Source organism: Miscanthus floridulus, chromosome 7 (genome assembly GCF_019320115.1).
Source record: "Miscanthus floridulus cultivar M001 chromosome 7, ASM1932011v1, whole genome shotgun sequence".
NCBI classification, from domain to species: domain Eukaryota; kingdom Viridiplantae; phylum Streptophyta; class Magnoliopsida; order Poales; family Poaceae; genus Miscanthus; species Miscanthus floridulus.
In genome coordinates, this window is record NC_089586.1 from 116,569,074 (window position 1) to 116,584,056 (window position 14,983).

Sequence of the window (14,983 nt, forward strand, 5' to 3'; positions counted from 1 at the left end):
CTAATAATAGATGCGATGACCTTTCTCTTTTTTTTTTAATTTTTTTTTGTTTATTTCTGAGTTGGAATTAAAGCGATGTGAAGTTGGGGTTAATGCTCGTGTCCTATGATGATTGATGATCGTTTTTTTGTATGAAAGTTTTCATGCTGTCAACGAAATTTGTTTTCCTGATCTGTTCATGATTTTACCTGACTGGCGTCTGTTTGTTAATGCTTGCTAAGAGGGACGTTTCATGTTTCATTTCTAGTCATGTTTTTGCTACTGCATTGCCGTACAATGCCGTGATTTAGGCTCATCGAGGGAGAAATGAGATGCTTTTATTTTTTACATTATAATTCTGTATAAGTCAAGGTATCAAATCAGATGCTCCATTATTAAAAAAAGATCGATTCCTAGTATAATACAATTCCGGTGAACTAGTGAGGGTTGAGTGATTTGTGCGATCTTTCTCCTCTTTTATATGCTCTTTTTTTTTTGCTTCTTTTTGTTTAAAATGTAACAGTAATAAGAGAAAAATGTGTGTGTCTGCCTTTATATCTCGAGCTTTGTATCCTTCCTAATGACTAATTGACTTTGTTACGATATTGTTGTTGTAGTTGTGATATGCACCACCATGGTTGGCAGAACTATTCAGGTCCATGGATTTGATCTAACTGACAGTGCGGAGTCTATCAAAGATATTTTGAAGAGAATTGCTGGCACCGGAAGCATCTGTGCTGTGAAGCTCAGGCCTCCAAGGAACATCTCTGCCAACTCAAGGGCGTTTGCTATAGTTCAGTTCCAAACACAGGAAAGTGTTTCATTGGTAGAAGATGCGGCTCGAAGAAATGCTCTCCGGATTGGACGATTTTATCTGAAAGCCAGACCTGCAGAGCGGGACATTATTCCAAGACCAAGAATTCCAATGTTTTCTCTGGAGGACACTGTGCTGCATTTGGGATGTTTGGTTAAGGAAAATATTCTATCTGCTTTTTTTCGTGCAAGTAATGTTTCGGTTCAATTTGGATTTGATATGAAAAAGATTTACTTCTACCTCTCCTACAACCTTACTAAATATAAACTTGAACTTTCTTACGAAAGTATCTGGGAGATGCAGCTTCAACGTCCACCTGCTTATAGGTCACGGACAAAGTTCCTTTTGATTCAGGTTGGTTTCTCATATAATTTACCCTCCTTGGGCATTTTAGCAGATTTTTTTGATTCTACATTTTTAATCCTCTGAAAGATACAGAAGTAGATGATTTAAGCTACAAGAATGAGTTATTTCTTATCTTATTAGTCTAGTCTTCGCATCTTCCTATTTTATTTGTATAAGTCTATGAATTGTACACCTTTTCATTCCGGCTACCTTTTCCTTTTTATGGCTATATCCTTTCAAGTATACAGTACACTGTCAATCCAGTCACACAAGATTTCTTAATCATCTGAAAGATAAATTAATTGATGTAAACATTATTGACTACAAGAACGAGTTCTTTCTTATGTTTTTCTTGTCGTCGCATGTTCCTATTTTCTTTGTACTATTGACTTCTTGTTATGAATTGTATGCCTTTTCATTTAGGGAACCTTTTTTATATCCTTTCTAGCATAGAGGAAGGTTGAGTCAGATGATTCTGTTAAATGAATTTTAGCATATTTTTGAGTTTTGGTGTAATGGAAATGACATGTGTTGGGTATAAATAATTTCTTATATTTCCTGAAAATTCAGTATACCCATCCAAGATCCACCAGTTGCCAGTTACTAATATTTTCAGTTACTTAGAAATGTTGCTATTTGCTAAGAGTGTTTTGAGCTTTAGAGTTCATATAGACTAAAAAAACATGTCATGTTTCAGGTTCAGGCAGCTCCTAAAATTTATGAACCGCTCCCACGCCGTCCAGGTAATATGTTTGAGGATCCTTTCTTCAACTGGTTGAGGGATGACACAGATGAACAATGGACCAGGACGATTGACTTTACTCCATCAGCTAGCATCGGGCAATCATCTATTTTCTGTCTGGAGGTGCCACAACAATGTGAGCTCCCAAGAATTGGCGACTATTTTGTTTACTATAAAGAGCAAAATCTTGTCTTTGAATGTCGGAATGGGTATTCATATTCCTGTGGTACCTGCCTTGTTCCAATTGTGAAATCTCCTGATTACATAGAGGTCCCTTATGAGATACTCTTCAAAATCAACCATTTGGTTCAGAATGGGACACTCAGTGGGCCAACAGTTGATCACAGTTTCTTCTATCATGTTAGCCCAAAATTTGAACCTATTGATCATATAAAGCGGGCACTTTTAAAGATGTCATATTTGAAAAGCACCTGCTTGAATCCAACAAATTGGTTATCTGTACAATATTCAAGAATACGGAAATCACGCCATGCATCCCAAAGAGCATCTAATATATCTCTGGAGGATGGCTTGGTCTATGTCCACAGGGTGCAAGTTACCCCTGCTAAAGTTTTATTTTTATGGACCTGAGATAAATGTCTCCAATCGTGTTGTGCGGCATTTCTCTGCTGACATAGATAACTTCCTTCGGATTTCATTTGTTGATGAGGACTGCGAGAAGTTCCGTTCAGTTGATTTGTCACCTCGTTCTACTTCTGGAAATGATGCAAGGAGAACTGCTCTGTATAATAGAGTTTTGTCAGTCCTTTCAAATGGCATCAATATTAGTGACAAGCACTCTGAGTTTCTTGCCTTCTCTTCAAGCCAGCTTCGAGATAACTCTGCATGGATGTTTGCTTCTCGGCAGGGATTGACTGCAAGTGACATAAGGAAGTGGATGGGGGACTTTCGAGATATCAGAAATGTGGCAAAGTATGCTGCAAGACTTGGGCAATCTTTTAGTTCCTCAACAGAAACTTTAAAAGTATACAAGTATGAGTTGGAACAAATTCCTGATATTACAAATGGCACAGAATACATATTCTCTGATGGAGTTGGAAAGATCTCAGCTAATTTTGCAATGGAGGTGGCTATGAAGTGCAAATTGAAACGCTTTGCTCCATCTGTTTTTCAGATAAGGTATGGTGGTTACAAAGGTGTTGTAGCAGTAGATCCAAGATCAAACCGTAAGCTTTCTTTGAGAAAAAAGCATGCCAAAGTTCCGGTCAGAAAATATCACTCTTGATGTCCTTGCATACAGTGTTAGAATAAACTACTGTTTTTCTTGTGTGAACACAGCAAGGGAAGGTGGTGTTGAAAGGCTCCCTGTTGTGATACTGTAGTCGCTACAGGTGCAGGCGCTGCACGGCTCACCTGCAGCACTGTAGCCACATGCAGAGGCCGTCACAGAGTCAACCCTGTATGTTATCTAGTTACTGTTATAGCATGTGCGCTCTAATAGAACTAGATGGATAGAGTTGTATGAATAGACTACCACGGCAACTCAGTAAAGAGAGTTCAGATTTGTCATCTCCCATATAGGGCTTCGACCAACGCTAGTGTCTTGTATTGTGTGTATGCTTTGTTCTCCCTTTTCTTCAACCTCTAGCCATAATATGTGGGGACGGACGACGCTCGTTCGTGGTCGACTTAGCCAGTGGGTGCTCGGCAACACTAACAAATGCTCAGCAAGACTGATGAGTAGTTCACTCACCTGAGCCGGTGATCCTGAGCTAACATACAGCAAGTACCAACCGTGCTTCCTGAATCCGGCAGTTGATTACTCTTCTCTCAACACTTGGGGTTGGCGATAGTGTCTTTGAACTAAAGCAGAAGGAAGTCGTAAGGCAGTTGAACAGAATGGTAACCGAACCACAGGCTGCTCGTGAAGCGGTTGAACTTATGCCCATGGGAGAAGTAACCAATGTAGTTAAAGAATTGTTATCTTTTTTTTTAAAACGAATCAGGCAGGAAAGCTGTCTATTATATTAAAAAGAAGATAAGCTCAAAATGGGCACAACGAAATAACAATGGCCAACAACCACGTCGCAAAACAAACTCAACAAAAGGAAAAGAAAAATAACTCTAGCCAGTTGGATTGTGACATCGACACGAGCCACACTCAACAACTGCCAGTTGGATTGGGACATCAATACGGGCACACCAACTCCACTCAACTCCAATCAGTTCCCCACGCCGCACCCCCACAAACCAAGAGTAGAGCCGACAAGTAGCCCTCACCGCAAGCGCCATCGTTACCGACGATGTCCCACGCCAACCAGTCGCTGCCATGCAGAACTAGCCGCCGCAGTCCGCTGCAAGCCGTGTAGCTACCACGACTCCCCCACCATGCCATCATCGTCTTCAGGTCACGCACACATGATCGTCGATCTCCCAACTATGGCCATGCGTTGACAGAAGTCAGAAGAGAAGCCCACCGCACCACACCGAAGAGGCCACCGCCATGCAGGACCCCTCGCCGAAGTACCGCTGCTGCACCTTACACACCAAACAATCGAAACCCCGCACCGGATCCTAGGTCTCCAAGGCAACTCTAGCGTGGGGGCCTCGCCACATCCACCGCCGCACACCACTCCTCGGACACACCACCTTAAAGCGCACGGGGGCCTCGCCACTTCCGCCGCTGGACTCTTCGAGGATCCGGGCTTGCTTTGCCATCGGGGTGACTTGGTACCACCGAGCCGCTCCATTAACTTCATCTTCGTCTAGCCGCCACCAGAATCTCAGCTGCACCACGTGCACGGACACAAAGCTTCCAGAGACATAGCTCACCACCTTGGCCTTCACCTCACCCGATCGGATTGGGACATCGACATGAGGCTCAACAGAAAAACCTTCGCTCGGTCGGATTGGGTCATCGACACGAGCCTCCACTTTGCTGACATCACCGCGCCGCGCTGCCCACTCGCCGCCACCGTACGAACACCTCCACGGCCCCCTTGCTGCCTTCCTCGCGCCGCGCCGAGCCAGAGCCTCTTGGCCATCAAGAAGCAGCCAGGTTCCTCCAGCCACGCCACCATGGCGCCACTGGTGCCCCTAGTTGGCTGCTGCCAGCCACACCACCATGGCGTCACTGGCACGCATCCAAGCAAGCCGCTGTCGGCCACGCCACCACGGCACAGCCAACGCACCTCTGCAGTCGGCCGGAGAGGGAAAACACCATGACAACGCCTCCAAGGAGGAAAGACGACGCCCGAAGGCGTCGCCGTCGTCTTGCCGGCAGATCCGACATGGCTTTCGCCGGTGCTCGCCCACATCCAGCACAATCAAAGCAGGGATCCTTGAAGTCACGCCACCCCTGTCCTCCACCACCGCCCGCACCGGCGAGTTCCGGCCGGATCCGCATGGACGGCAGCAGCTGCAGTCGCGGAATGGCCGGATCCGGAGGAAGGGGAGCTGGAGCAGCCTCGCCGCCACGCCCGTGCAGGCGCACAGGCCCCTGCCGCAGCCACAGCCGCGCCCGCATTGACGCCATGGCCTTCGTCGCCGCCGTAGCTGCGCCGCCATAGATCCACGGCGGTCCATATCTGCGCAGAGCTCTGTCCGTGGATGCCGGAACCACCGGAGGGCGGAGGCGGCGGCAGCAGCGACGCCACCACCCCGCCATAGTTACCCGCGCAGGCCAATGGTGGCACGCTCCGGCGGCGGCGAGGGGAAGGGGGTGGGGAGGGGGAGGCCCGGCGGTGGGGGGCGAGGGGCTCCGCCCGAGCCGCCCAGGCACCGACTCGCCAAATCCGCCCCCTGCCTCGCCGGATCCGGGCGATGAGGCCGCGGATCTGCGCTCCGGCGGCCAAGAGGAAGCCACCGTCACCGCCATACGCCGGCAGCCATCGCCCCATGGTTGCCATCCTCAGAGAAAGAGAGAGGAGGAGGAGAAAGGCCCGGCCGCCGCCATCCTAGCAGCTGCACGGGCATCCGGCAGCCTGCTCCGGCGGCGGCGAGGGCGAGAGGCCGGGGGGGGGGGGCGGCGGTCCCTGCGGCTGGGGATGGGAGGCGCCGCCCGAGTCGCTCGGGAGAGCGACGCGGGTGCCTTGCAGGCGACTCTTAGGCGAGTTGGAGCCCTCACCACTTAAAAGAATTGTTATCATGTGGCTACCAGCCTGATCATGAGCCGTATCTTTCCATGCTGCTACAAACTTTTAGAGCATCCAAGCTTCTAGAATTGAAAACAAAGTCAAGGATATTCATCCCACAAGGGCGAGCAATGATGGGTTGCCTGGATGAAACCCGCACACTAAAGTATGGCCAGGTATTCATCCAAGCTTCTTACTGTGCAGATGACCATCGCAAGTTCGTTGTAACTGAAAAGTAGTTGTTGCCAAAAATTCTTGTCTCTACCCTGGTGACATACGGGTTCTCCAGGCTGTTGATATTCCTGCTCTGGACCACTTGTTTGACTGTGTTGTCTTTCCACAGCAGGGACCAAGGCAAGTATTTAACAATATATTGCCATATGTTTTCTAGTAAATTTCAACAAGCTCTTTTCTTGGAACATGTAATTTCTTGGTTTGATATGTCAAATGGAAATCCGTTGTCCATTTTGCCTTATGTGATGCTAATCCTTTTATTGTGACCTTTCATCTCTAAACCAGTTTAAAATTCTGGTATTCATGAATGCAGGCCGCACCCTAATGAGTGTTCAGGGAGTGATCTTGATGGGGACATATATTTTGTTTCTTGGGATTCACATCTTATTCCAAGTCGTTTGGTGGATCCTATGGACTATACTCCAGCTCCAGCAGAAACATTAGATCATGATGTTACTATTGAGGTATTTTCTAATTGAAACAGACAAACAGTTCATCTTCCATGCCATTGATGCTAACAGTTATTCAGTTGGCATCAATGCTGTCATTAAGTTTGTGTTGGTCTATGCGTTGTTTTCTCATTGGCTTGATTCTCGTTTTTCTGAACAACGAAGTATAAAGTTGTATTTCTCGTAGTGGCAGCAGTTATATGTGAATTAAACAGACAGAATCATGTTCAACTTATGAACAAATCTCATACCATGCTTTGAAATGATCAATCTTGTTATTTTGTGCAGGAAATAGAGGAGTACTTCACAAACTACATAGTTAATGAGAGTCTTGGGATTATCGCCAATGCGCATGTGGTCTTTGCAGATAAGGAATGTCTGAAGGCTGAAAGTCCATCGTGCATTCAACTGGCCAAGCTCTTCTCTATAGCTGTTGATTTCCCAAAGACTGGAGAGCCGGCTCTGATTCCACCTGAGCTACATGTCAAGGAGTATCCTGATTTTATGGAGAAGCTCGACAATGTCACCTATGTATCAGAGGGTGTGATCGGGAAGCTCTACAGGGAAATAAAGAAGCACACACCTCACATAAAGCACTTTACGAGGGAAGTGGCAAGGCGTTCTTATGACACTGATTTGATCGTTGATGGCTATGAAGATTACATTAATGAGGCTATAGAGTTCAAGGAAGAGTACGATTTCAGGTTGGGTAATCTTATGGACCACTATGGCATAAAAAGTGAAGTTGAGATAATAAGTGGATGTATTCTAAAGATGGCAAAGAATTTCACCAAGAGTAGTGATGCTGATGCAATTAGAATGGCAGTGAGATCTTTGAGGAAAGTGTTAGATTGATCTCAATTCTAAACTGGGCCCAACGGCCCAGTTGGGCCTTTGATTTGCGCCCTGATCGGGGGCGCTCAGCCCACTATGGCTGGAGGGCCCCTGTCACACTACGCAATAAATAGAGGTGTGGGCCGGCGGCTCAAGTCACGAGGTTCGGCTGAGCCGAGCTCCCCACCGACACCTAAACCCTAATCCGATCTAGAGGACGCGCAGCCAGTGACGGGAAGCCACCAGCCGCGTCGCCACCGGACTGCGTCACCGGCGACCACTACACTGCGCCGCCACCCGTCTTCCCCGACCGTCGCTGCCCTAGCGTAGACACTGACTCCATGGCGGACACGAGGGGATCCTCCTCCACTGCGGTGTCAAGTTTGACACGTCCATCTTCTACCCCTCCCTTTCTCTCGTTCTACTTACTATTACTGCATTAGTAGACGTTCTAGGGTTCATGATTGTATTCAACAGCAAGTACCCGACTAGATCTATGCTCCTAGTAATGCTATAGGTTTCAACAATGGTACCGGAGCCACGGTTTCTAGGGTTTTTAGATCTAGAACGGAGAAACAGACAAGAAAGTAGAGAACCGATCAGATCCAGTTCGGATCTGAGAAGAAAGAGGGTTGTCCTAACCCTAACCCTAACTGGGTAAAAGAAAGATGAGCAGGAGGGCTCGGTTTCAAGTCTACTCGAAACCGAACCCTAAACCCGTAATCAATTCGGGAAGAAGAAGAACAGAACAGAAAACCCTAACCCTGACTTGATTTAACCCTAACCCTAATCCCCAATCGAATGAAATCCGAGAAGAAAATCCAAACAGAGAAGCAAATCCGAAGGGGAAGAAGGGGAGGGGGAGGCCTACCTCGCCGCTGCACAGCGCTACTGCCTCACCGGCGCATGGGGGAAAGAAGGCCAAGCCGATGGCGCTGCTCGTCGGGCTCTGGCCAAAGGGGTGCCACAGCCAGGCCGCTCAACGACGGCACACTCACCCGCTGGGGAGCGCGCTCGTCGGCGAGGGGGTCGGCGATGGCGCCGAGTCGTCTGCTCGCTCTCGCTCGAGCTCTGCGCGACTGAGAGAGAGGAGGGGACGGTGAAGGGTGAAGAATGGCTAGGGTTTTCGGGTGATGGCCGCCGCTTCCCGGTTTTGATCGACCGATCTCATCGTGCAGCCGTCGGATCGGCGTGGACGACTCAGATTGATCGGGCCGACTCGCGGCCCAGGCGAGCGAGCGCGCCGCGTGGCTTTTTGCCGGCCCAGGCCCAGGTTGCGGCCTGGGTGCGGGCAGCGCGCGCGCAGTGAAGTAAGCCGGGTCGTTTTGCTGGACGGGCCGAAGGAAAAGTGTGTATTTGAGTCATTTTCCCCGTTTTTCTTTTTCCAGTAAAAGTTTATTTCCTGAAAAATGATTAATGGCTTAAAGAAAATAGAAAAGAGATTTGTCCTGTGGGCAAAATTCATTAAATTGAATTATTTTTCCACTGCGTATTTAAAGATATTATTTTCACTATTAAATTCGAACCAACGGGAGAATTTAATTTTGAAAATAGATATATTTTTAATTGATTATAATATTGTTATTATTTTGACCAATGTTGATTAATGGCAATATTATGATGTTATTTATGATGAGTTTTTGTCATGCATTAATTCTATTTCTGCCCAACGGTGATGTAGAATTAGTGTAGAGGACAATTGTATGTTTTAATTTTGACCAACGTTGGAACTAAGGCATGCAATTGTTATTATTTATGTTCTCACTCAATATGAATTGTGTTTTTAGGTAAATACAACTTAATAGGTTGTATCAAATAGATCCCCACTCTCAAAGGTGATAACTACACGAAGTGGAAGAAAAAGATTGACCTGGTCTTCATCTTGGCTGAGGTGGACTGGGTAGTCACCTCACCGTGTCCCACTGAGCCTGTGGCACCGATGAGGAAGACAAACGATGCTGATGCCGCTTAGACAACCAGAGAGAGAGATTTTGCATCCCAAAAGATATCCTATGACCTTGAGCATAGAAAGTGGGTCACTGCCAACAAGAAATATTTGGCTGTGATAAAAAACACGACTGAGCCTGCAATTGTGGACTCAATCTCAGAGTATGACACGGTCACCGAGTACCTTGATAGAACAAAGAGTCAGTTCACTGGGTCTTCAAAAACATATGCTACCCAGCTGATAAAGCAGCTGGTGACAGAGATGTACTTTGATAATAGTGGCATAAGAGAGCATATACTAAGGATGAGCAATTTGGCATCCAAGTTAAAACCAATGGATCTGGATCTCAAGGAAGAGTTCCTTATCCATTTGATTTTTGTTTCCTTGCCAAAAGAGTTTGACACTTTTGTTGTCAACTACAACATACAGCCTGAGAAGTGGGACATAGAGAGGCTCATGGCTATGCATGTGCAAGAGGAGAGAATGAAAGCTGCCAATGGTGACACTATCAATTATCTTAAAGACAACAAGAAAAAGAATACTAATGCTAACTTCTCCTCAAAGTCAAAGGAAAATGGTCCCATGCTGCATCAGCCTCAACAGAACAAGTTCACAGTAGAGAAAGACCAATGTCTCTATTTCAAAAAGACCGGACATTATAAGAAAGATTGTCCCGATTACTTAAAGATGATCATGGCAAAGAAAGGTGAGAGCATTATTACATTTATAAATGAATCCCTGTATGTACAGTATTCGAAATCTACTTGGTGGATTGACTCAGGTGTAACTGTTCATGTTGTTAATTCTTTACAGGGATTCCATTTGACGAGGACTACGCAAAGAAGCGAAAGACACGTTAAAGTTGCAAATAGAGTCCAAGCAGATGTTGAAGCCATTGACGATCTTTCTCTAGAGCTTGCTGATGGTTTCGCACCTTTACTGAGAGATATACTTTATGTTCCCTCCCTACAGAGAAACTTGATTAGTGTTTCATGCTTGGACAATGATGGATATGATTGCCATTTTGGAAATAGCAAATATAAGATAACATTTAATAATGCATGTGTTGGTCTTGCTATCTTACAATATGAGCTTTATTTATTATCACTACGTGATGATGTGAATGTTGTATGCGATGATGTGAATGTTGCGTGCGACAATGAGAATGTATCCTCGTCTGTGGATGTAAACAGAAAACGAAAGAGAGCTCACGATGCGTTGTCGAAATTATGGCACTGTTATTTAGGCCATATTTTGAGGGAAAAAATAGAAAGACTAGTTAAGAATGATATTCTTCCTCCATTAGAGCTCTCAGATTTAGAACAATACAGAGAATGCATAAAAGGAAAGTATGTAAAGAAAATTAAGAAAGATGCCAAAAGAAACGCAGGAATTTTATAGATTATTCACATAGACATCTGTGGTCCGTTTCCTGTAAGGAGTGTGGATGGTTATGATTTGTTCATAACATTCACAGATGATTACTCCTATTATGGCTACATTTATCCAATCAAAGAAAGAACAGAAGCATTTAATAAATTTAAGATATTTAAGGCAGAAGTTGAAAACCAACACAATTTAAAGATTAAGATAGTCATGTCCGACCAAGGGGGGAGTACTACGGTCGGCATACCCCATATGACCAAGTTCCTGGACCTTTTGTAAGGTTCTTACAGAAGAATGGCATAGTAGCCCAGTATTCTACACCGGGCGAACCTCAGCAAAATAGAGTAGCTGAAAGGCGCAATCATACCCTGATGGATATGGTGCGCAGTATGATAAGTTACTCCACCTTACCGTTGAGCCTGTGGATGGAGGCGTTAAAAACCGTCATTCATATTCTCAATAAAGTAACAAGTAGGTCGGTGCCCAAAACACCGTATGAGTTGTGAACAGAAAGAGTACCCTCACTAAACCACTTACGTGTGTGGGGGGAGTCCTGCTGAGGCTAAAGTATTTAACCTAAACGTTGGGAAACTAGATCCCAAAATAGTAAGTTGCCATTTTATTGGCTACCTAGAAAAGTCAAAAGGTTTTCGTTTCTACTATCTAGACAGACATACAAAGTTTATGGAAACGAGACACGCTGTCTTCCTAGAGGATGAAATGATGAGGGGGAGCATGGTAGCTCGAGAAATTGACCTTGAAGAGAAGCGGGTGTATGCGCCCACTTCGATGATTCATGAGCCATTTTTCTCACTACCTACTGTCGCTGCACCGATAGTGCAAGACACTATAGTGCCAGCACCTGTTGTTATTCCGCTTGTGGCAACAATGAATGATGATGAGGAACCTGTTCTTCAGGATCCTATAGAACCTATTGCCACACATGAGGGGGAGCAACAATAGTCTCAAACAGAAGATGTGCCAAATGTGGAGGCCCCTAGAAGGTCTCAAAGAGTTAGAAAATCAGCTATTCCTGCTGACTTTGAAGTATACAACACTGAGGAATTTCAAATGGAGGATGCTCCCACCTCATTTGAAGAAGCCATGGGAAGTGATCATTTATCAAAGTGGCTTGAGGCTATAGAAGATGAAATGAAATCAATGAATGCCAATAAAGTTTGGGACTTGGAAATAATTCCTAAAGGAGCCAAAATAGTAGGCTGTAAATAGGTCTACAAAACCAAACTTGACTCTCAAGGGAATATAGAGAGATATAAAGCGCGACTTACGGCAAAAGGCTTTACGCAAAGAGAAGGGATTGATTACAATAAGGCATTTTTTCCAGTCTCATATAAAGATTCATTCAGAATCATAATGGCATTAGTGACACATTATGATTTAGAATTACATCAGATGGATGTAAAGACGATATTTCTCAATGGAGAATTGGAGAAAAATGTTTACATGGCACAACCGAAAGGTTTTGTCATGGAAGGAAAAGAACGAATGGGATGCCGCCTAAAGAAATCTATTTATGGATTAAAACAAGCTTCAAGACAGTGGTACTTGAAGTTTGATCAGACAATAAGGAATTTTGGGTTTAAAGAGAATGTTGAGGACAATTGTGTCTATGCAAAGTTTAAGAATGGGAAGTTTATCTCTCTTGTCCTGTATGTGGATGACATCTTACTTGCTAGTAGTGATGTCAGTCTACTACTACAGACAAAGAAGTTTTTGTCCTCAAAATTTGATATGAAAGATCTTGGTGAAGCTTCGTTCGTTCTAGGGATCGAGATTCACCGAGATAGAAGTAAAGGGGTATTAGGACTGTCACAAAAGGTATACATAGAAAGAATCTTAAAGAAATTCAGTATGCACAAATGCAGTCCCTCACCTGCTCCTATAGTCAAGGGCGACATATATGATAATTTTCAATGCCCCAGGAACCAATATGAGATCGATCAAATGAAAGTGGTTCCATATGCTTCAGCTGTCGGAAGCTTGCAATATGCTCAAGTATGTATGCGCCCTGATTTGGCATTTGTTACCGGGTTACTTGGCAGATTCTAGAGCAATCCTGGAACAGAACACTAGAAATTAGTAAAGAAAGTCTTGCGTTATTTGCAAGGAATGAAAGTCCTCATGATGACATATAAAAGATCAGATTCACTCCATATAGTGGGTATTCAGATTCTGATTATGCGGGAGATGATAGAAAATCCACGTCTAAATATGTATTCACTCTCGCAGGGGAGCTATTTCATGAAAAAGCTCAAAGCAAACCATCACTATATCGTCCACAATGTATGCCGAGTTTGTAGCGTGTTATGAGGCAACGGGGCAGGTGAACTGGCTAAAGAAGTTCATACCCGGTTTGAAGGTGGTTGACGACATCTATAGACCACTTAAGTTATACTGCGATAATAATCCGACAGTACAGTATGCTTACAACAATAAGTCAAGTGGTGCTACCAAACACATTGACATAAAGTATTATGTCGTGAAAGATAAAGTCCGGGATCATGTCATAAGTCTTGAGCATATAAGTACCGAAAAGATGCTCGCGGATCCGCTTACAAAAGGCTTACCACCCAACGTGTTCAGAGAACATGTAGCCGGCATGGGTTTAAGGAAAAGCCTATAATTCCTGAACAAAAGAAGACCAAAAGTTAAGTATCTATTTCAGAACAGAGTGGTGTGTTGTAGCTGTTAAATCTATCGGCAATTGATCGTGACGATGAAACATGCTCTACGCGCTAATCTGTAATGGAATGAACAAAAGTAAATGATATGAAATTGAAAGATGGTAGGAGATCAAGGGGAGATTGTTAGATTGATCTCAATTCCAAACTGGGCCCAACGGCCCAGTTGGGCTTTTGATCCGCGCCCTGATCGGGACGCTCAGCCCACTATGGCTAGAGGGCCCCTGTCACACTGCGCAATAAATAGAGGTGGGGGCCGGCGACACAAGTCACGAGGTTCGGCTGTACCAAGCTCCCCACCGACACCTAAACCCTAATCTGATTTAGAGGGCGCGCAGCCAGTGACGGGAAGCACCTCCGCCACCAGCCGCGCCGCCACCGGACTGCGTCACCGCCACCACTGCACTGCGCTGCCACCCGTCTTCCCCGACCGTCGCTGCCCTAGCGCAAACATCGACTCCATAGCAGATGCGAGCGTATCCTCCTCCACTGCGGTGTCAGGTTTGACATGTTCATCTTCTACCCCTCATTTTCTCTCGTTCTACCTACTGTTAATGTACTAGCAGATGTTCTAGGATTCATGATTCTATTCAACAGCAAGTATCCGGCTAGATCTATGCTCATAGTGATGCTATAGGTTTCAACAGAAAGAAGCTAGGTCCTGGTTCAAAGAGATGAGCAAAGGCGAGGATGGCCAAGATGCCATAGAGGCCAAGGCCTCTGCTTGGTACCATGTTACTTATCATCCACAGTACTGGGGCAGCTACAATGAAGGATATGATCGGCCGCATCTTATTAGCTTCCATGGTGCGTATATGACAAGCTTTTGACCATCAAGCAGAGGAATTTCTTCACGCAGATGGATCCTAATCTGGTGTCTCTCATGAATAACATGAATCAAAACTTGACATTGCATTGAGCATTGCCAGTAGGTTTGCTTTTGTACATATCCTTGATCGTTTGCAATCAGCACTGCCAGCAAGTGTGCATGAATGATCTGATGAATTAAGACAGGCAAACTGCCACAAGCTGACGTCTGGAGTACGTGCGTCTTAAAACTTCTGATGCTGCTGTTTAACTAAATGCATTACCACGATTTTCACTGGAACCTTGAGTTATTGAAGTGTGTAAATTTTCTATCTTTTACTTAGTACGAGTACCCAGAAATATGCTGCTTATGGTGTTTTTAATATTGGACCTCTATCATGGGGGCATCTGCCGTTTTCACTGGAACCTTGAGTTATTGAAGTGTGTAAATTTTCTATCTTTTACTTAGTACGAGTACCCAGAAATATGCTGCTTATGGTGTTTTTAATATTGGACCTCTATCATGGGGGCATCTGCCGTTCCCGTCGGTCCTGTAACAACAGTGTATGTGTATCTGTGCTCTCTGGTTTCTGCAACATTGTTTGGTTGGCAGTTATGCCATTCATCCTGTTCACTGTTCAGTTATGGA

The 14,983-nt window shown here is 45.0% G+C and overlaps 1 pseudogene; it reads left to right on the top strand.

Annotated features, from left to right (window-relative positions):
* The first annotated feature begins 613 nt into the window (after positions 1 to 613).
* LOC136464397 (probable RNA-dependent RNA polymerase 1) lies at positions 614 to 14,483 on the top strand (annotated as a pseudogene).
* Positions 14,484 to 14,983: the final 500 nt, after the last annotated feature.